The sequence below is a fragment of the Acinonyx jubatus genome, chromosome E1 (assembly GCF_027475565.1).
Source record: "Acinonyx jubatus isolate Ajub_Pintada_27869175 chromosome E1, VMU_Ajub_asm_v1.0, whole genome shotgun sequence".
NCBI lineage: Eukaryota > Metazoa > Chordata > Mammalia > Carnivora > Felidae > Acinonyx > Acinonyx jubatus.
The window spans coordinates 40,783,440-40,803,021 of record NC_069397.1 but is presented as its reverse complement, the minus strand read 5'-3'; the positions used below and the strand labels follow the sequence as shown (position 1 = coordinate 40,803,021).

At 53.9% G+C, this 19,582-nt stretch overlaps 2 long non-coding RNA genes and 3 other non-coding genes across 7 annotated transcripts in view; all 5 read left to right on the top strand.

The window, feature by feature from the left end:
• The first annotated feature begins 1,119 nt into the window (after positions 1-1,119).
• The window catches only part of LOC128313402 (uncharacterized), a 28,611-nt gene continuing 10,148 nt past the window's right edge, over positions 1,120-19,582 (top strand). The window contains exon 1 of the long non-coding RNA XR_008294059.1: positions 1,120-2,082. This is a non-coding gene — a long non-coding RNA (uncharacterized LOC128313402). The remainder of the gene's footprint in view (positions 2,083-19,582) is intronic.
• Positions 2,138-2,328, top strand: LOC113597107 (U2 spliceosomal RNA). The gene has a single exon (XR_003417967.2). It is a non-coding gene; the product is annotated as a U2 spliceosomal RNA (small nuclear RNA).
• On the top strand, positions 2,510-7,868 carry LOC128313401 (uncharacterized). 3 transcript variants are annotated; one of them, XR_008294057.1, is made up of 3 exons: positions 4,277-5,669; positions 5,776-5,951; positions 7,391-7,868. It is a non-coding gene; the product is annotated as an uncharacterized LOC128313401 (long non-coding RNA). The 3 variants fall into 3 exon arrangements; XR_008294058.1 differs by lacking the exons at positions 4,277-5,669; positions 5,776-5,951 and adding an exon at positions 2,510-3,439; XR_008294056.1 differs by having other exon boundaries at positions 4,277-5,951.
• LOC128313557 (U2 spliceosomal RNA) lies at positions 9,878-10,068 on the top strand. Its single transcript, XR_008294458.1, has one exon. It is a non-coding gene; the product is annotated as a U2 spliceosomal RNA (small nuclear RNA).
• On the top strand, positions 17,479-17,674 carry LOC128313559 (U2 spliceosomal RNA). The gene has a single exon (XR_008294460.1). It is a non-coding gene; the product is annotated as a U2 spliceosomal RNA (small nuclear RNA).

Genomic DNA, 19,582 nt, shown 5'->3' with positions numbered 1-19,582 from the left:
TTTTGTGTGTGGTAGAAGAAAGTGGTCCGAGTCCATTTTTTCCGCACGTTGCTGTCCAGTTTTCCCAGCACTGTCTGCTGAAGAGACTGTCTTTATTCCATTGGATACTCTTTCCTGCTTTGTCAAAGATTAGTTGGCCATATGCTTGTGGATCCATTTCTGGGTTCTCTATTCCGTGCCGTTGATCCCAGTGTCTGTTTTTGCAAGAGTACCACACTGTCCAGATGATTACAGCTTTGCAATACATCTTGTGAAGTCTGGGAGTGTGATGCCTCAGCTTCAGTTTTCTTTTTCAAGATTGCATTGGCTATTTGGGGTCTTTTCTGGTTCCATACAAACTTTGGGATTGTTTCTTCTAGCTCTATTGAAGAATGCTGGTGTTATTCTGATAGGGATTGCACCAATATTCGTTGTTAACTGATTTGTCCTTAATCTCCTGTAACGTGATGTGACACACCTGGGCAGGTGCTGGAAGCAGAGACCGGACAGACCCCGCTCCTGCCCTGGGGGGTGCATCCAGCTGCAGACGGGGACTGAGACACTCGCCCGGATGGCCAGAATACCAGGCAGAACAGGAAAGCCAAAGAGAGATGAACAATTGCTTGGGGCGTTCAGATGATAGCAACCCCCCTCTCAGCAAAACCCAATGAGCGAGTATAAGATGGTCTGTCTGATACAGGGGCCCCCGGATGGCTCAGTCGCTTGAGTGTCCAACTTGGGCTCAGGTCCTGAACTCGCGCTTCCCGGGTTCAAGCCCCGCCTGGGGCTCTGTGCTGACTCTCACAGTCAGGAGCCTGCTTCAGATGCTGTGTCTCCGTCTCCCCGTCTCCCTCTGCCCGTCCCCTGTTCATTCTCTGTCTCTCAAAAATAAATAAACGTTTAAAAAGTTTAAAAAAAAAAAAAAAAGGATGGTCTGATACACGCATATCGGAACACAGATCTGGGAGTAGGAGGCGCAAAGAGTCCTATGTCGTCAGGTCAGGTGCAAGCGAAGCCCATTATGTATCGTTTCATGTGCACTTCATTCATTCATTCACCAAATTTCTTTTTTTGTTAGTTTTTATTTAAGTTTATTTATTTATTTTGAGAGAGAGATGGAGGGGGAGAGAGAGAGAGAGAGAGAGAGAGAGAGAGAGAAAGAGAGAGAATCCCAAGCAGGCTCTGTGCTGTCAGCGAAGAACCCGATGCAGGGCTCCATCTCACAAATCGTGAGGTCACGACCTGAGCCAAAGTCAAGAGTCGGACCCTTAACCCACCGAGCCACCCAGGCGCCCGAAATTTCTTTTTTTCAACAAGTGTTTCTCTGGTGCCACATGTGTGCTGAGCACTGTCCAGTAGCTAGGGACTAAAAAAGCTATTGATAGGATTCATTCACAGAAAGAAGCAGGAATAGACGCAAGGGCTGGAGCTGGGAGGGATGGGGGGCGAGGGGGAATCCCTCCAGCGGCCCAGCCCCGCCTCCCGAGATGTGGCCCGCCTCCTCCCTGCCCTACACTTTCTACCACCTGCCTTCCGCCTTGCAGGGAGGCTACCACCGGCTCCGGGAAGCCCCTCCCGCAGACCTGCCGCTCCCCTGACTCAGAAGGAGCTGCTCGACCGACAGATACCAAGGTCGTCTTTGCGCCGGCGTGCGACCAATTTCATACGGTAAGGTCTCGGAGTTTTTAGGGAAAGGGTCTTGCTACTTTGCCTTGCCTCAAGAAGACCCTCCGCCAAGAGGTCCCTTCCACAGGCCCCTCTTGACGGCACCCCCGATCCTCTTTGGTCCCGTCTTTAGTCTCCGTTATGTACAAAAGCGGAGACCGACCGCCCGGCGCGGCTTCGACTCTCGGCGCGCGGAAGCGATCCCGGGGTCCAGTGGGCCCGCTTTAGCCACGCCTCCGCGGGCGGGAAAAGGCGGGGAATTCAAATTAGGAACGGCGTTGGGTGAGAGCGACGAAGCGTCGACAGAAACACAGTTTCTCTTTTAAAAGGTAGAGGATTTAAAAACCTGCACAAGAGCCTACTGCCTAGTGTGGCTCCCATACCAAAGTCCGAGAAGCGAGGGAAGTGAGACCTCGAAGGAGGGTGACCTGGCTCACCGTGAGTGCAATGTGGATGGCGGCAGGGCGGTGGCGGGGAGGCGGGCAGGGTGGGCATCGCTTCTCGGCCTTTTGGCTAAGATCAAGTGTAGTATCTGTTCTTATCAGTTTAATATCTGATACGTCCTCTATCCGAGGACAATATATTAAATGGATTTTTGGAGCTGGGAGATGGAATAGGAGCTTGCTCCGTCCACTCCACGCATCGACCTGGTATTGCAGTACTTCCGGGAACGGTGCACCCCCCCGCTCGGGGGGCAATATCTGGGGTGCCTAAAATCAGCTTTTGTGTACTTTTCGTGTTACCTCTGTAAGTACTTGCGTGCGTGGTGTTCTTTCCCGTAAGGCTCTGAGTTTTTACTCTGCAGGCTGGGATGTTGTACGCCCTGCGGGAACTTTCCTGCTACCCTTGGTAAGCGACGTGGGAGGAGACGCGCATGTATTCTTCGTCGGTGGTTCTTGGTTCCACGCAGTACGGGGGAGGGATGCTCACTCCCGTGACAAGTCTTCCACGTGGACCTATCTGTGCTACTCTTTGTTTTTCGTGTTTCTGTGTGGGGCGTGTGGAAACTTAACAGTTGTCGTCTTGAAACGGTAGTTCTTTCTTCGACGGAAGGCTGCTATGAGATCCGTCGCGGGAAGCCCATACCCCCACGTGGCGTATCTCCTGAACCGCGCTTCTTTTTATCTTCTGCCCCGGTAAGACGTTTTCCTAACCTCATCATCGTTCGTGGTGCGAGACGGACGTCGCCACGTAGTGAAAAGCCGAGGCTTCACGGCCCCGGGAGGTCTGTGACATCTGTTTCTTTTCCAACCCCTTAAAAGTGTCCGTTGTTGACGCACACCTTCCAAGAGTGGACCGGGCCAGATGTGGGTGCGGGCTGTAGTCTGCCAACCCCTGATATAAAACACCTTTGTGTCTTGTCATGGAGATGCCTCCCTTCAGGCTTCTTGACAGTCCGCTGCCACAACTAGGGAAAGGCCTTACATTTACAAGTGGCTGTGGCTCGTGACCAAAGTGGAAACGGAGAGTTCTTGCTCACTTGTGTCTCCCGGGTTTTCCATCCATGTTAATTAAGTACATGTGTTGAGCACGCACACTGTACACTCTTCCTTAAATACCTTTGTGTTGGCGGACGTTTCCAGGGTTTCTTCCTTAAACGCGTGGTTCCTGCAGTTTCCCTCCACCTGTCATCACCAGGACTTTTTATGTTTTAGGGCAGATCGGGATTAAAATCTCTGCCAGCGCTCAAGAGGACTCATGATTATAACAACTGAATGAATCTAGGGGGGCCTGGGTGGCTCAGTCAGTTAAGCATCCAACTCCTGGTCTCCGCTAGGTCATGAACCCTCGGTTGGTGAGTTTGAGCCCCACCTCGGGCTCTGGGCTGACAGCGCGGAGCCTGCCTGGGTTTCTCATTCTCCTCTTTCTCTGCCCCTCCCCGACTCACGTTTCTCTCTCTCTCTCTCTCTCTCTCTCTCTCTCTCTCTCTGTCTCTCTCTCTCTCTGTCTCTGTCTCTCAAAATAAACAAATAAGTAAATATTTTAAAAATTAGAAAAGAAAAGAAAGAAGAATGCTGAAAACTTTCCGAATTCTGGAGGGATCATGTAGGGAGAAAAGGTAAATGTTTCATCTTTGTTTACAAAGGTATAATTTGCCAAATTGTCGATAGCTTAAGAGAAAAGAGAAAAAAGGTTTCAAAAAAAATCTGGAAACACAAAACATTAAAGAACAAGCAATGAAGTCATAAAAATGATCCTCCTCCTCAACTCATTCAGTCTCATGTAATTAATATTTATTCTCCTTGAGTCCAGTTTTTCCATTAGTTGTGGAAATTTTTACCCAGTTCTGTTTTGTGATCTTAGACTTATCAAAACCTTGGACTTGCCGGGGCGCCTGGGTGGTTCAGTTGTTTAAGTGCCGGGCTCTTGAATGCAGCTCAGGTCAGCATCTCACGGTTTGTGGGATCGAGCCCTGGCGTGGGGCTCTGTGCTGACAGCACGGAGTCTGCTTGGGATTCTCTCCCTCCCCCCTCCCCGCCCTCGCACACTTTCTCTCTCTCTCTCTCTCTCTCTCTCTCCTCCCTCCCTCTCAAAATAAATAAACTTAAGGGAGAGAAAGAAAAGAAAGAAAGAAAGAAAGAAAGAAAGGAAGGAAGGAAGGAAGGAAGGAAGGAAGGAAGGAAGGAAGAAAGAAAGAAAGAAAGAAAGAAAGAAAGAAAGAAAGAAATTGTACTTGTCAAAGTACAAGGGATGGATGAAATCGGTCTCCATCATGGAGTGTTACCCTCTGAGGGGGTCTCAACAGGAAGCCTGGGCTTACACACCCTCTTGTGTCTGACACCTGGATGGCCTTGAACCTTCCGGTCTCAGGACCTTGGTTTTCCTGTCACCTAAGTTAAGCACAGGATGGATGACTGCCAAGGTGCTGGGAGGTCCTGACGCACAGGGGGCGGCGGGGTGGGGGTGGGGGTGGGGGGTCCGTCCCTTAGCTGCTCCCTGCTTCCCCCTGCTGCCCCCAAAGAGAAAAAGAAAATGGGTTCATCGGCTGAGATGACGCCTCAGCCCTAGAGGCGGTGCAGTGCAGGTAAAGGAGCCGGCTGCCTGGCAACCCACTTTGGATCTTAAACCCCTGGCAAGGCACCCAACGTTCTGCCCTCAGCAGCCAGGTGTCCGGCTCCTTGAATCCGCCCCCCACACATCTGAGTCTGTCTCCCAAGTCCGGTTAGCTTGAAATCTCTTTCTGAAAGTGTGCTTTTCTCATCTGTTCAGTGGGGATCGTGAACGCTGATTGATCCACTTTCCTCAGAAAGTGGATGGGAACGAGAGGACCCGTCAATCGCAAAGACGCAAAACCAACCAGCCAAGAGGAAGGGTCCCCTTAATTCTGTGGGAGGAAGCAGAGCAAGACAGCTGAGGATGTTGGGAGGTGGGGCCTCGGCAGCCTGGATCTCTTTGGACGTAAAATACGATAAGTAACACCTCCTCTTTGGGATTGTTGGAAGACCAAAAGGACAATGTGGGGATTTGCCGACCGGCCCACGGTGGGTGCCCAAGGTGGGTGCCCAAGGATGGCAGGCAAGTTTTGAAGCCCGGTTCTTGGGGGAGTCTAACTAGTTTTATGGATCCAGTCTAGCTGGGCATGAAACTTGCTGTCCAGCACACAAACCCTGATATTCTTTCTAGCCCCGGGATCCCGAACGCAGTCGGGGCGGGAGGTTGGGGGGGGGGGGGGCAGGTACTCTGCTGGCCCTTGCAACTGCCTTGATCACGTGTAACTATCCAGGGTTTTCGGGCTGGCTTGGGGTAACACCGCCCGGCCCCATCAAAGAAATGCAGCGTGAACAGTCCCACACCTCTTGGCTCCTGTCTCTCAGGGAACATGCAAGTGAATCTAATTAATGACCTTCAGTATCTTCTGTGCTTTTTTATTATCCCATCCACAGTTCCTGGAGCCTTCCGGTCACTTACAATTCAAACGAAAGAAACACCAAAAAGTTAGCTCGTGTGTCATGGGCTCCTTTTCTCTGTCTCGGCACCAGAAGGTTCTAGAAACCGTTTGCAGACTCTCCTCAGGGACTCAGAAGGTCAGGGTGAGAGAAGGGTGGAGAGAAATTGGTTTGCATGTATCGGTAGTGAGAGTGGAGATCCTGAGGAATATATCTGCTGCTTCTGCCGGTCTCTCTCCCTCAGTCATCAAGTGCCGTCGCCGAGCACTTCTCAAACGGTCCCGTACGCACACGCACACACACAAACACACACACGCCAGGAGAGTCTTGTTAAGAAGCCCGTGGTCCTGCGTTTCCAGCATGCTCACGGGACCCTAATGCTGCTGATCTGCAGACCTCGCTTTGAGCAGCGAGACTGCGGTAAAATGTCCCACCTCAGGTCTTTTGTATTTTTTTTTTTAAGTTTATTTACTTATTTGTGTGTGTGTGTGTGTGTGAGAGAGAGAGAGAGAGAGAGAGAGAGAGAGAGAGAGAGAGAGAATGGGGGGTGGGGGGGGGGGGCAGAGAAAGAAGAGAGGAAGAAGTCCGAGCAGGCTGTGCGCTGTCAGCGCAAAGACCGCCATGGGGTTCAAACCCAAGAACCGTGAGATCACGATCTGAAGCTGAAATCAGGAGTCGGGCGCTCACCTGACCGAGCCACCCAGACGCCCCCGGAGTCATTTTTAAAACAGGGTATATGTGACCCTACCGTGGCCAGCCGTTGCTAGAAAAAACAATCTCCCTTGCCCACTGCCAAGTCAGACGGACCGGGTTCTGATGGGAGTCACAGAAGCAAAAGCTTTTGTGTGTAACTGGAGAAAAAGGAGAGGGGAGAAGAATTGAGAGCGGAGGGGAGGGGAGGGGAAGTCAGACGAAACAAAATGGCATGTCTCTCCGACCGGGTCTCTTCAACTAGTTGTGAAAGCTGAGCTGAGGGGACAAAAAAGAACCCGCTGGAGGGGCGCCTGGGTGGCTCAGTCGGTTGAGTGTCCGATTTCGGCTCAGGAGCAAGAGGACAGGGTAGAGGTGGAGATGAAGGCAGGGCTGCCGCAGGGCCAGGTAAAAAAACACAGACGCGGTGGGGATTGGACTTGAGGACGCTGTCCTCCTGGGCTGGCAGGGACCCCACAGCCCTGCCAAGCCTGAGGAGGGAACGCTCAGGAGCGCCTGGAGTTGGAGTTGGTGTCCTTGGCAGCGGGCGGGAGGGGGGCAGACACCCTCCTGCTGTGCGTGGGCATCCCCAAGGCTCTGTGGGGGTGTGATGGTGGCTGAATGGCAGCAGAAGAGGACTGGAAGAGCTTGGCAGATGCCCCTTGCCGACCCAGGGCCCACAGGTGCCAGTCACGGAGTAGGTGTGATACTGGAGAATCCGTTGAATCAAAAATTTTAAGTTTGCTTATTTATGCATATGTTTGTGTTTTGAGAGAGAGAGAGAGAGAGAGAGAATATCCCAGGTAGTCTCCGCACTGCCCATTGAGGGGCTCGAACTCACAAACTGTGCGGTGGTGACCTGAGCCGAAATCAGGAGCCGATGGTTGCTTAACCAGCTGAGCCGTCCGGGCGTGCCTGCATCAAAAATGTTAAAAACAGGTTATCAGAAGAATTTTTAATAGAAAAATCCAGGGGTGCCTGGCGGGCCAGTGGGTAGAGCATGTGATTGCTGATCTTGGAGTTGTTGTGAGTTCGAGCCCCACGTTGGGTGTAGCGATTACTTAAAATTAAAATCTTTTTAAAACGAGAGAGAGAGAAGAAAAATCCAGAAATATATCTAAATACGTATGAGGACTTTTTTTTTTTTTTTTTTTTTTTTACATGATCAGGGTGGCGTCTGAACCTGACGGTCCGTGGGCTATTATTCCGTATAGGATGCCGGGACGGCTGGGTAGCCATCCAGAAAAAGTAACGTCAGACTTCTACTCCCAATTCCTATACTAGGACGGATACGAAGAAGTGTGCTCTGTGCTCGAGGTGGAAATGCAAAATGATGAACAATTTAAAGGACAACGGGCAAAGAATAGAGACACTCAGTAACTTGACCAAACTCACAAGAAGCCGGTGCGTGAACTGGAATGAGAAACCATTAATTTGCAATGGGAAATACTCCTTTGCGATGACAGAACATGCATGTCTGCCATCCCGGGCACCTCACTGCACAGATCAAGATGCCCGTGACGTTCCGGGAGGGAGCCCGGTGGGGCGCCTGGCTGGCTCCGTCAGAAGAGCATGGGACTCTCGATGATCTCAGGGTCGTGAGTTCAGACCCCATGTTGGGCATGGAGCCTACTTTAAATAAATGAATGAATGAATGAATGAATGAATGAATGAATGAATGAATAAGCGAGCACGCACGCGCAAGATGACCAGATAAACGTGGAAGCGAGCAGAAAGTTGGTAGAACGCAGTGAGGGTCATAATTACCACAAGCCAGGAGGTCTGCCGATCACCTTCCATATGTAGAGATCACATTATATAATATTTATTCACTTATTCGACCAAATATGCAAAGTGTCCAGTATATGCCAGGTACTGTCCTAAGCACTGGAAATATAACTGTGGACTATGGAATAAAGAACAAAAACAAACAACAAACAAACAAAAAACAGGTAAGGGAGAACAGGGGCCCTGAGTGGAGGAGGGAAGATTAAGATTATATGCCTGCTGTTAGTACTCTCGCTTTCCAGATGAGGAGCTACAGAGAAGTGAATGGCCTGAGGTGTTTCCCTGTGCTTGGTTCTCACAGATATGCTACGTACCAAACATGTCTTGTTATTCCCTCTTTTTAAAAAAATGTTTGTTTCTTTGTTTGTTTGTTTATTGAGAGAGAGAGAGAGAGAGGGAGACCGAGGATCCGAAGCAGGTTCCGTGCTGTTGGCACAGAGCCGGATGAGGGGCTCCGTCCAACTCACCGACCTTGAAGATCAGGACCAAAGCCAAAGTGGGGCGCTTAACCGACTGAGCCACCCAGGCACCCCACGTGTCGTTATTCCTAATAATTCTGTCTAATGATGTCTCATCTCATCATCTCTTAGTTTACAGGACAATGGGCAAATGGTTTATTGAAGGCGGAGGGTGAAGCGAGGAGGACAAGGTCCACGCTAGGTCACACTAGGCAAACTGGGTTTAGACGGCTTCCGTCCTGTCCGCGCCCGCACACCTACCTGTGTGTCAGGCTCAGCAACGCTTAGTCTCCTCCTGGGCTGGACACACAAGAATAACTTTTCTCTTTCTTTCTTGCTTCCCACCCCCCCCCCCCCCCGCCCCCCGTGCTCTTTCCAGGCCCTGAGCTCTTGGCTTCCTAGACCTTACCCAGCCTCTTCACCAACTAAGCTGTGTGGTCTTGGACAAATTGCTTAACCTCTCTGTCTCAACTGTTCCATCTGTAGGTAAACTTTGCAAGTTTGACCCGAAAAGAAAGCACTGGGCACAAGTCGGACCCAAACAACCAATGTGTCCTATTGTATTGTGTACTGCCGCTCCGTTGTTTCGGTGTCACAATCGATGGCCCCTTCACTGGTACCTCGTGGGACCCAGGACCCATATTCTAGACGGCTTAAATTGAGGTCACCTCATTAGCTACGTTTCGTGCTCCCTCGACCCCATTCAGGAAGGCACGGAGGTTTCCACCTCTGGACCCGGGACACTGAGGCTCGACTGGGGTCGGGTCAAGTAGTTTGCCCAAGAGCCCTGCTGACCAAGGCAGGGTAGCAGCCCTGTTAGGGCCCAATCTCCGGTCCCAACTTCTCTCTGGAGCCCTTTCCAGGAGACCTCAGCCGGGCGCTTCTCGGTTCCCAGCACCCTGGAGACAGCAAGCCCCGTAGGGTCCTACAGTGATGACGGCACGGACGACGTTCTTCAAACTCGGACCACTCTGCTCCAGCCCCCTTCCACACACTCCCCAGTTCCCAGACCCCCATCCCCACCTCCCCCTTGGTCCTGCCTTTACGCAGGCAAAAGCTTTAAACCAACTGAGCGCTTGGCCTCAACCTAGGCTCTGCTCCAGCCCGCAAAGCCCTTCAAGAGAACTGGGAAATGGTGGGCGCGGTTAGACCTCGCCGCGCGGAAGGGGCGGGGCATTCAAATGAGAAATGGCCTCTGGGTGAGCGCGACGAAGCAACGACAGAGAACACAATTTCTCTTTTAAAAGGCAGAGATTTAAAAATCTGCACAAGAGCCTGCTGCCTAGTGTGGCTCCCATGCCAAAGTCCGAGAAGCGAGGGAAGTGAGACCTCGAAGGAGGGGGACCTGGCTCACCGTGAGTGCAATGTGGATGGCGGCAGGGCGGTGGCGGGGAGGCGGGCACGGTGGGTATCGCTTCTCGGCCTTTTGGCTAAGATCAAGTGTAGTATCTGTTCTTATCAGTTTAATATCTGATACGTCCTCTATCCGAGGACAATATATTAAATGGATTTTTGGAGCTGGGAGATGGAATAGGAGCTTGCTCCGTCCACTCCACGCATCGACCTGGTATTGCAGTACTTCCAGGACCGGTGCCCTCCTCCCTCTGGGGGGAGGTAGTACTTGTGGTGCTTAAGATTAGCGTGCGGTTATGAATGTGGTTCGGGTCCTGCCTGTGTGGGTGTTGGGTGGATGCGCCTAGCCTTAGCAGTTTGTTCCCATCTTTCTAGGGGCTGGTCTGCACGAGGGGCGCCTGTAAGATAGCGCGGAGCCTTCTTTCCCCCCCCCCCCCCTCCCGAAACGGTTGTTCTCAGCTGCGTCTTCTGGGGAGTACCAGCTAGGAGTGAGTTTGCAAAGACACCTGCTGTGGGGGCTTAGGTTTCCATAATTCTTGCTCCCAGCCTGGACGGGTGTGGAGTCCGACCAAACCCCACACGGGATCACCTTTCTTGCTACTTCCGTCTCCTGGTCGTGCTCCTGAGTGGGGCCTATGGCATGTAAATGACTGAATACTGTAAGCAGGTGGTTTGTTTGTTTTGTCTTAATTTTAGTGCTTACTTGTTTTTCAAAGAGACAGAGTGTGAGCGGAGACCCCCCCCCCCCGCCCCGACACGGGCCGGAACCCACGAACTGCCAGATCATGATCTGAGAGCCGAAGTCCGAGGCCCAACCAGACTGAGCCACCCAGGCGCCCCAAGTCGGTGGTCATTTTTTAAGCGGAAGGTTATCATCGTAGGAGGTCCATACCTACAAAGCGACATACCTTCTCAACCGTGCTCCCTTTTGCCTGCTGCACAAAGGTGAAATGTTTTCTTAACCTCACCGTTGGTGGTATGAGACGGGGGGCGGGTGGGGGAGCATGCTTTCTCTCTGAAGGGCCAGCCACATCGTAGAAAGTTGAGGCTCCACGGGCCCCCCCCAAAGGTCTCTGTGACATATTCTTTCTTTTACAACCCTTTAAAAATGTACGATCCGTTGTTAACGTGCACCTTACAAGAGCGGACCGGGCCAAATAGGGGTACTGGCTGTAGTCGGCCAACGCCTGGTATAAAGTACCCACTTTCTGTCCTGTCAGGGAGATGCTTCCCCTTCAGGCTTCTTGACAGTCCGCTGCCACAACTAGAGAAAGGCCTTACGTTTACAAGTGGCTGTGGCTCGTGCCCACAGTGGAAACGGAGAGTTCCTGCTCGCTCACTTGTCTCTCCCAGGTTTTCCATTCACGGGAAATACATTTGTGGAGCACCCACGATGTACACACACCTTTTTTTTTTTTTTTTTTTTTTTTTTTTTTAAGGTTTTTACACTTTGTTTGTTTGGAGAGAGGCAGAGAGCACAAGCAGGGGAGGGGCAGAGAGAGAAGAGGGGAACAGAGGATCCAAAACAGGCTCTGTGCTCACAGCGGAAAGCCTGATGCGGGGCCGGAACTCAGGAACCATGAGATAGATGATCATGACCTGAGCCCTAGTCAGGCACTTCACCGACTGAGCCGCCCAGGCGCCCCCACAATGTACACTCTTGATTAAAAAAATACCTTTGTGTTGGCGGACATTTCCAGGGTTTCCCTGCAGTTTCTGTCCACCTGTAATCATCGGGTCTTTTTTATACTCCTATATTGTTTTAGGGCAGATCTGGATTAAAATCTCTGCTAGCGCTGAGGGGGACCCATGATTATAAAAAAAAAAAAAAAAAAAAAAAAAAAAGGAATCTAGGGGTGCCCGGATGGCTCCGTCGGTTAGGCGTCCGACGTTTGGTTTCGGCTCAGGTCATGATCTCACGACGGTTGGTGAGTTTGAGCCCCACGTGAGGCCCTGCTCTGACAGGGCGGATCTTGCTTGGGATTCTCTCGCTCTCCCCCTCCCCTGCTCGGTCGCGCTCTCTCGAAATAAATAAACGTAAAATGTTTTAAAGTAAATAATAACAATAAACAAAAATGAATCTAGCTAACAACAGTATCCCTCCACCCAATCCATACACCTCCTTCTACAAAACTGTGTCCTACATGAGGAAAAATATGTGACACTCTCTCCTTAAAAAGAGACTTCTTTTCCTCTCATAGGCTGACACAGAAAGAAGGAAAGAAAGAAGAGACACCCAAATCTAGCACACCGACCACGTAATTTCTTCTCGTGTCCCTAGTCTGTTGCCCTGTGTCGTTATGTGCCCTTTTATGGGTCCCCTCAGGTCCCGACAGAAATAGCAAGATGTCATCTCTCCATGCCTCCTTAGCCTCATGAGACTCCGGACCTCCCCTTTCCCACTCATTTCTTTTCCTTCTCCCCAAGTGCTAGCAAGTTTGAGCACGTTTGGGACTGGATGGTTGGAATATTAAGTTAGGCTCCTGGGGTGCTGATAGAAGGCAGGGGGAACCAACGAGCGAGTGTTACCAATTGGGGTTTATGCGTTCAGGAAACATGTCTTGAATGACTGCTATGTGCTAAGACCGAGAGACAGATGCCTAGGTATGAAAGAGGCAGACGGGCCTCCCTACCCCGAGAAACCTTACAGTCCCCGACAGAGAAAGCGGAGCAACCAATCATGGTGGGATCCGGGATCGTCTCCTGAACTGAAATTTCTAAAACCCCCGCAGAGGATTTCTTCTCATGGGTTGGGCACACCGCGTTGCCAGCAAAGCACACCCTGGGCTAACCGATGCCAGGCGTCCGTTTCTGAGTTCCTGGGAATGGATACCCTACAGTTGAACAGGCAACAGAAAATGGGCAAAGGATAGACAGTCGGCCGGCGGGTTGCGGGGGGCGGGGGTGGGGGGTGGGGGGTGGGGAGAAAAGCACAGTTACTTAGTTATAGGCTGACATCTGCCCCCCACCCTGGGGCAACGTCACCCCTTCTGTGCCCCCGAGTCTCCGAGGGGCCAAGGGGCCTGGGCCACCCGCTCATCCCAGAGACCCCAGTATCGAATCTATCCCCTCTGTGGCATCACACCGACGGGACAGGATGAGCTGGGCGGCTGGCACACCAGAGGCCATCAAGAGATACAGGCACTCCGGTGCCCCGCAGTCAGAGAGGGAGGGAAACCCTACAGTGAAAGAAACAGGGCAGCACAGCGTTTAAGGACTCCCATTGTGGGACATCCCCTCCAAAGTCCCGAAAAACTGCTTCCTCTTTATACACCCGCCGCCGACGCCGACGCCGCCGCCGACTACTGAAAGAGAAGGAAACCCAGGGCCCGGTGGGCCTCTGCGGGTTCTGGAAGCAACCCACTCCACACGTAGACACCCTGCTTGGGCTCACGCACCGCGGGACGTCGGAGACCCTCACCTTGGGAGGCGGGTGCGGAGCAGAGAGAGAAGGGCTCTGAAGGCCTGCGAGGTGCAGAGGGGCAGCCCCGCTGTTGGGGCCACAGCATCCGGCGGACCCCACCGTGTTGGCGGCCGCGGGCGGGTCTGTGAAGGAAGAGATGCTGCGTGGAGTTTATGGCAAAACCACCACGGGGGCGAAGGGTCACATGGTGGGGGCGGGGGGGGGGGGCTCCCCTCCCTTCGGGTTCTGGAGCCAGGCCTCCTCCAGGCCCCGAACGCCAGAGACCTCTCCGCCTTCTGAAAAGCAGCTCCTGGCATGCTGCTGGGCCTTTGTAGAGACGGATGCTTACCATGGGACCGTCAGAGACCAGGGCCCCGGACTGTCCATCAGTCCTAAGATGAACGTAGGGTATCAGGGTCGAGCCCGAGCAGGAATAAGAGCCACTGGACAGCCAACAGAGGAAATGGCCCCGCCGGCCCTTTCTTGGCCACCCCGGACCTGGCACGACGGCACGTGAACAGCGGGGGCTACGGTGGTGGCCGCGGAGGTCGCACACGGGGCCGGGGCCGGCACTGCTTCTCTCGGGGCCCTCAGTGGGGGAGCGGAGCGGGGTGGGGGTGGGGGGGTGGTACGGGGCTCCATGGGGTACTGGGGCCCGACCACATCTACTGGCCATTTCTACTGGGGGCCATTCTACATGCGGGGCTCCTCTAGCCGGCTCTCTTTGTTTCCAGAGGCCTCCCTTTGACTGGCCAAGGCTTTGTCCGGTTGCTCAGAGCTCTGAGGCCCTCCTTGCCCACACCTGCCTCCTCCCTCTATCTTATTAACCCTCCACCCCCCGCACCCCCAATCAACCTCCTGCACGCCTCACTCAGTCCCAGCAGCTTCTTTCCAGAGGACCCAATGCCGCCTAGGACTCAGACTCCGGTAGTCCAACTTTTACAAAACATTGGTCAATGTGAATATGTAACGTTCACGTCTGTACAGTTTAAAAAAATGTTTTAATGTTTATTTATTTTTGAGAGAGACAGAGAGTGAGCGGGGGAGGGGCAGAGAGAGGGGGAGACGCAGAATCCTTTTTTTTTTTTTTTAATTTTTTAATGTTTATTTTTTGAGAGAGAGAGAGAGAGAGAGAGAGAGAGCGAGCGCGGGGGAAGGGCTGAGAGAGAGAGAGACAGAGGGAGACACAGAAACCGAAGCAGGCTCCAGGCTCTGAGCTCTGAGCTGTCAGCACAGAGCCTGATGCGGGGCTGGCACTCACAAGGTGTGAGATCATGACCTGAGCCGAAGTCGGAGGCTTAACCGACTGAGCCACCCAGGCGCCCCGGGGAGACACAGAATCTGAAGCAGATTCCAGGCTCCGAGATGTCAGCGCAGAGCCTCAGGCGGGGTTCCAACTCAGGGACCTTGAGATCATGGGTTCATGACCAGAGCAGAAGTCGGATGGTTAACCGACTGAGCCACCCAGGCACCCCTCATGTCTGTACAATATTTTTAAAAGGGGGCGCCTGGCGGGCTCGGTGTGTAGAGCATGCCGCTCGCAATCTCAGGGCCTCACGTTCAAGCCCCACGTTGGGCATGGAGTCTACTTTAAAAACAACAACAACAACAATCCAGAAACAAAACAACAACAACAACAACAATGGAAAGGGGAATAAATATTTGCCAGTCAAAACCACAGGCAGGGTTTTTTCTCCAAATTATATAGGAGATGCCAGAATGGGATCAGAAAAAAAAAAAAAAAAAAGGGGCACCTGGGTGGCTCAGTGGGTTAAGCACCAACTTCAGCTCAGGTCATGATCTCGAGGCTTGTTCCGAGTTCGCGTCCGGCACTGTGCTGACAGCTCGGCGCCTGGAGCCTGCTTCCAATGCCCTGTCTCCCTCTCTCTCTGCCCCTCCCCCGCTCGTGCTGTCTCTCTGTCTCTGTCTGGTCGGTCTCTCTCCAAAATTAAAAAAAAATAATAATAATCAACATTAAAGACAAAAAGGAAAAAGAAAAGACGACTTGATGAAACGTGGGCAAAGTCACGCACTTCGGGGGAAAGATGACAAATGTGGGTTTTCACATACAGAGGTGCAAAGATGAACAAAGAGGTACCGTAAAGAGAGAAATGCGCATCTAGAACGGTACTGAGAGAGAGTTTACAACCTGAGCGCTTGGTGAAAATCCGAGAGTCTGACGAGCTACTGGGTTTGCCAGGCTGCAGACACAGACGCTGCTTGAGAACTCTCAGGGTGCTCTTAGAGTCCCCATCCCCGTCCCTGGCCCGTGGCTGGAGACGCTTTCGGGGCGACAGCGCCAGGGACCAGGAGGGTGCAACAGCTGGGTGGAGGTACATGGCTCTTGGGTGAGGCTGGTGCCAGCCGTAGCTTTTCAGGCGCCACCGCCCGTGTGTGTCGGTTTGTGCGGGCCACGGGGGGCACGGCGGGGCAGGGGTACTGACTCCAGCTACCCTGCAGTCAGTTAACTCCCAAGAGGCCGATCAGTGCACTCGGTTCCTCGGGAGACGGTCCTTTGCCAGGAATGGGAGTGTCTTGAGGGTCAAAACAGCTGGGAAACCTGTGTTTCCCAGTGGCTAGTAACTGAAGAACGTGGAACCAAGCAGAGAGGTCTTGTGTTGGAGAGGCCCCAAGAGCCATCAGGATGACCGTTGGGCCACTGGCTGGGTGAGCTTGCTTGGTCGATAGATCACCTCGTTGAATCCATATCCATTCGCTCATCCATTCAACAAATATTTAGGTGCTGGGCACGGGGCTAAGTGCACGGGCCGCCAGAGAGGTGGAAAGAGGGGTCCAGGTGGGATCTTCCCAGTCGTCCGGAGCTGGGGTATGGAGGCGGCGGGGCAGGGTGCGGGAAGGGAGGCAGGGTACAGACCAGGACATACTCCCGAACCGTACCGTATCATAGTGGGGCTGGTGGGAGTGGGGAGGGAAAAGTGCTCAAAACAGACCCCGGCGTTAGGTTAGGTTCTATCAGGACGTGGTCTTCAGCGAGGAGACGAAGCTTCCAGAGAAGTGACTGGCAAAAACGCTGTTTGCTACTCAAGCAGCGGACTCCTGCCGGGCATTTCCACACAGGGCCTCAGAGGTTAACCAGTCACGAAGGTAACTTGCTTAGGGTCCCGCGCAACCCCGCGCTTCCGGGAGAACGCGTGACGGAGAGATCATCCCCGCCCCCACCCCCACGGGACAGAGGGTAAACTCAGGGCGGGAGACAGTCACAGAGCCAAGAGCTAAGGCGGGGTCGGGCAGGGCCGTGACCGCAGATCAGATGTCACCATCGTGTTACCGGCCTCTCTCGTGCCGGTCCGTGTGTGTGTGTGTGTGTGTGTGTGTGTGTGTGTGTGTCTGTGTGTGTGTGTGTGTGTGTCTGTGTGTACGCGCACGCGCGTGCCCAGCAGTCCTTCCCTGCTCCAAGGTCCACGTCCAGAGGCAGGCGGTGTCTTGGGTCAGGGTGAGGCCCACAGGTCGGCTGCCTACAGTCTGCGTCCCACTGGACAAGTTTCTCAACCTCTCTGATGTCGGTTATCACAGCCGTGAAGTGAGGGTGGTAACCACTTCAATTCGCTCCAGGGTCCTGAGGATCCAAACGGATGGGAAAGACCGCACGCAGGGCAGTGAGTCTGGCGCGCGGCAGTGCTGCGATCGATCGGGATGGTTTCCCCGCAGGGATGACGGAACCGAGGACTCAATCAGATCGAGGGGCGATCGTGCTGGTCTCACGGTCCTTACAGCTAGCTAACTGCAGACTTCGAGAAGAACTAACCCAGGAAAGAAACCGACGCCCGCCGGGGCGAGGGCGGGGACTGGGGGGGGGGGGGGGGCGGGGGACAGGGGGCGAGGCGGGATGTCTCAGTCACCGGAGGCTGGCGAGGAGGTGAGTAGGACGGAGGCCGCTCACAGTCACGTTCGCAGGTTCCTGCCCCGGCCGCAGTTCGCTGCCCGCCCAAGGTCGGGGCCCCGCCTGGGGCGCCCGGGCGGACGCTCCCCTCCCCGACGCACGGCGTTCTACCCGGCGGCTTTCTCGGGTGGGGCGGGACACGCAAATTAGCGAGTCCTCCGCTAGGGAAGGACGGGAGGGAGCGGAAAGGGACGCGAAAATTCACCAGGAATGCGGGGGGCAACCGCAACTGCACCGCGTGTGGCGCGTACCACGGGATAGTGAGCCAAGAATGTGGACTGAGCGTCACCTGGCTCACCGTGAGTGCAATATGGATGGCCGCAGGGCGGTAGCGGGGAGGAGGCAGCGGTCGGTAACGATTCTCGCCCTTTTTCGCTACGATCAAGTGTAGGAGCAGTCCTCTTCGTGCTCGGTATCTGATACGTTCTCTAGTCGAGAACGGCATCGTAAATGGGTTTGCTGGGGCTGGGTAAGTGGGGTCAGGGGTTCGCTCCGTTCTTTTCACGCATCGGCCTGGCATTGCAGTATTTCTAGGAACTGTGCGCGCTTCCGGGCGCGGGGAGGACTGTGGAGTTGCGAACCACAGGTGGAGTCTAGTGCTTGTTCTTTGTCGGCTCGTGTGTTGCGCTGCTTTCTTTCTTTCTTTCTTTCTTTCTTTTTTTTCCTTCTTTTTTTGCTGCTGTCTGTTCGTTTGTTCTTTTTTTTTTTTTTTTTCCCCTGTGCTGTTTCTTCTTCCCCGCCCCGCGTTTTGCTTCCTGAAGTTGTAGCCTTGCAGTTTCCCAGCTTGTGGGAACGGTCAGAGACCGTATGGTCTTATTATTCCTAGCCGGGGGGAAGAAGCCCGGAGGCTGGGCTCTAGTACCCCTGGCACAGGCGCGTGCCGCCGCTCGGCGTCCGCCGCCTGGGGTCAGCCCCCCTCCATGCCTCCGGTCATCGGGCTCTGCGGCCGAGTCGCGTTCCCCTTTCGTGCCTCTGGCTTCTTCTCTGGGTCACACGCGCCGACCCCCTTTCCCCACCTCTTCGCCGCCCCCGGTCTCCTGAAACTTTCTTACTTCTCTGCTCAAGACCGTGCCTGTTTGCTGCCTCTGAAGTGCTTTTTTTCTTCGTATGCCCCGTCCCTGGGCGTGGGCCCAGGCCCACCGGCCTGGTGACCCACACTTTTGGGGAGAAATACTTCACGCCCACGCCCATGTGGCTCGACTTCCAATGTAGGGGACTGAAACCCGGGGCCTTCAAGAAGCTCTCAACTCGCTCTGCCGGACCCCTTAGCCGTCCCAGAACAAATCACAGGCAAATGCGATCATACGTACAAATAAATGTCTTCCCTGGTACGGAAGGAAAATTCCTTCTTCCAGATCGATCTATGGGGAGCCGCTTATCCACCCTGGTTGGCACATCAGAATCTCCTGGGGTTTTCCTTTAAATCCTACTCCTGTCCCACCACTGCCATACGGCAATCGGCAATCGAATTGGAGTCCCTGGGGCGGTGGCCCGAAGTTGGTGGTACCTCCACTAGCCCGCCAGGCGTTTCCGTTGCACCGTGTGCCTCCAGAAGCACTCCTTCGAGCATCTGGGAGGATGCCCCCGGTCAGCTTACTCTGAAACGGTGAATTCCCCAGGACAATGGAAGCGTTCCATGCACCCCTGCAAATCCAGGCACCAGTCGCTTTACGACAGTCCCAGACTGGCTTCGCCTTCAGCACACCATAGGCACTCAGCAAACAGTGTACCCAATGGGGAAATAACGGATCCCCTGGTCTTGGCACAGACAGGAGGCCATCCAGTCTGGTGGGGAGGCCTTTGGACCCACATTGGAATATGTTGAGAGCAAGTGCCGGTCGGACGACGTCGTAGCTTCTGCGTTGTGCCTGCCACTCTGAGGAACCAGATGGACCGTCTCTTCACCGCCCCCCCCCCCCCCCCGCATTTCCTTGTAGATGTGGAGACTGATGACACTACCCACGAGGGTATGAAAAGGTTTACAGCTCACATAATGAAGCTTTCCAGGGAGAGCAGGGTGGCTCCCGGGCAGATTCAAAAATGGCTTGAGAGCAAAGGAAGGAGCCTGGGTTGGTGTGTTTAATTATGGTGGTGAATGGAGGGTCTGGGGTAAGGCTTTTTGTCAGATCCACCGGAGGGAGGGCAGGAAGAGAGGAGGGAGTGGTGAGACTTAAAAGCTGTCTGCAGTCAAAGATCCAAAGGAAGTCAGACTCTCTATTACCTGCTGCAAGCTGCTTTCCCCTCTGTGAAATGGGGGTGGGCAGCCGCCTTCTGCGGGCACGGTGCCCATGAAACGGTGCCTTCCACGGTGGATACTCAACAAACATCCCTTGGATCAGAGTCTGATGGCCGTCTTGATCTGATGTGATAAGGAGGGTTCCAGCCTGAGCAAGGGCAGGGGCGGGGGTGGGAGGTGGGGGGGGGGGTGGGGGGGGGCAGGGCCAGGCCGGCCGGTGGG